The sequence below is a fragment of the Micropterus dolomieu genome, unplaced genomic scaffold, assembly GCF_021292245.1.
Source record: "Micropterus dolomieu isolate WLL.071019.BEF.003 ecotype Adirondacks unplaced genomic scaffold, ASM2129224v1 contig_10886, whole genome shotgun sequence".
NCBI classification, from domain to species: Eukaryota; Metazoa; Chordata; class Actinopteri; order Centrarchiformes; family Centrarchidae; genus Micropterus; species Micropterus dolomieu.
In genome coordinates, this window is record NW_025739872.1 from 1 (window position 1) to 1,376 (window position 1,376).

At 41.9% G+C, this 1,376-nt stretch overlaps 1 non-coding gene across 1 annotated transcript; it reads left to right on the forward strand.

Annotated features, from left to right (window-relative positions):
- Positions 1 to 806: 806 nt before the first annotated feature.
- On the forward strand, positions 807 to 895 carry trnay-gua. The gene is given in 2 exon segments: positions 807 to 843; positions 860 to 895. It is a non-coding gene; the product is annotated as a tRNA-Tyr (tRNA).
- The last annotated feature ends 481 nt before the right edge of the window (positions 896 to 1,376 follow it).

Sequence of the window (1,376 nt, forward strand, 5' to 3'; positions counted from 1 at the left end):
ATAATGTCGGTAATCCTTAGGTCTCGGGCTCGAAGGAGGTGGTTTATGTTTGTGTCGGCTCCGACTGACGAGATAAAAAGCTGAGATGGGTTTCTTTGCTTCGTATTTTCCACCGATATCAGGTAAAACACAAAGACAAGTTCTGCTAAATTTGTGTAGTTCTTCTGCAATTATTTCAAGCAAGGTATTTCGTTCCCTTCAATAGCTCAGTTGGTAGAGCGGAGGACTGTAGGTTCATAATGTCGGTAATCCTTAGTACTCGGGCTCGAAGGAGGTGATTTATGTTTGTGTCGGCTCCGACTGACGAGATAAAAAGCTGAGATGGGTTTCTTTGGTTCATTTGTTAAGACAAGCTTAGCTTGTCCACATCCAGCGGTAGCAGGTATGACAAAAAGCCATGTTCTGCTAATTCTGTAATTATTTCAAGCAGGTAATTATGACTTTAGTCACGAGTGTACCAGTTTTAATCAAGCATGTAAATAGTATAATACAGTTGGATGTTCTGGAGGTGATTTATGTTTGTGTCGGCTCCGACTGACGAGATAAGAGGCCGAGATGGGTTTCTTTCTGAACATTTGCTTCGTATGTTCAGACAAGCTTAGCATGTCCACATCCAGCGATATCAGGTAAAACACAAAGGCAAGTTCTGCTAAATCTGTGTAGTTCATCTGCAATTATTTCAAGCAGGTATGTATAACTTTAGTCATGTGTGTACCAGTTTTAATCAAGCGTGAATAGTGAAATACAGTTGGGTGTTTGTCATGTTCATGTCCATGTAACTGGCTGTCTTCATCCTTGTTTTGTTCCCTTCGATAGCTCAGTTGGTAGAGCGGAGGACTGTAGGTTCAAAATGTCAGTAATCCTTAGGTCGCTGTTTCAATTCCGGCTCGAAGGACGTGGTTTGTGTCGGATCCGACTGATGAGATAAAAAGCTGAGATGGGTTTCTTTGCTTCGTATGTTCAGACAAGCTTAGCATGTCCACATCCAGCGATATCAGGTAAAACACAAAGGCAAGTTCTGCTAAATCTGTGTAGTTCTTCTGCAATAATTTCAAGCAAGGTATTTCGTTCCCTTCGATCTTTTAGTTGGTAGAGCGGAGGAATTTAGGTTCATAATGTCGGTAATCCTTAGGTCTCGGGCTCGAAGGAGGTGATTTATGTTTGTGTCGGCTCCGACTGACGAGATCCAAAGCTGAGATGGGTTTCTTTGCTTCGTATGTTCCACCGATATCAGGTAAAACACAAAGACAAGTTCTGCTAAATCTGTGTAGTTCTTCTGCAATTATTTCAAGCAAGGTATTTCGTTCCCTTCGATCTTTTAGTTGGTAGAGCGGAGGAATTTAGGTTCATAATGTCGGTAATCCTTAGGTCTCGGG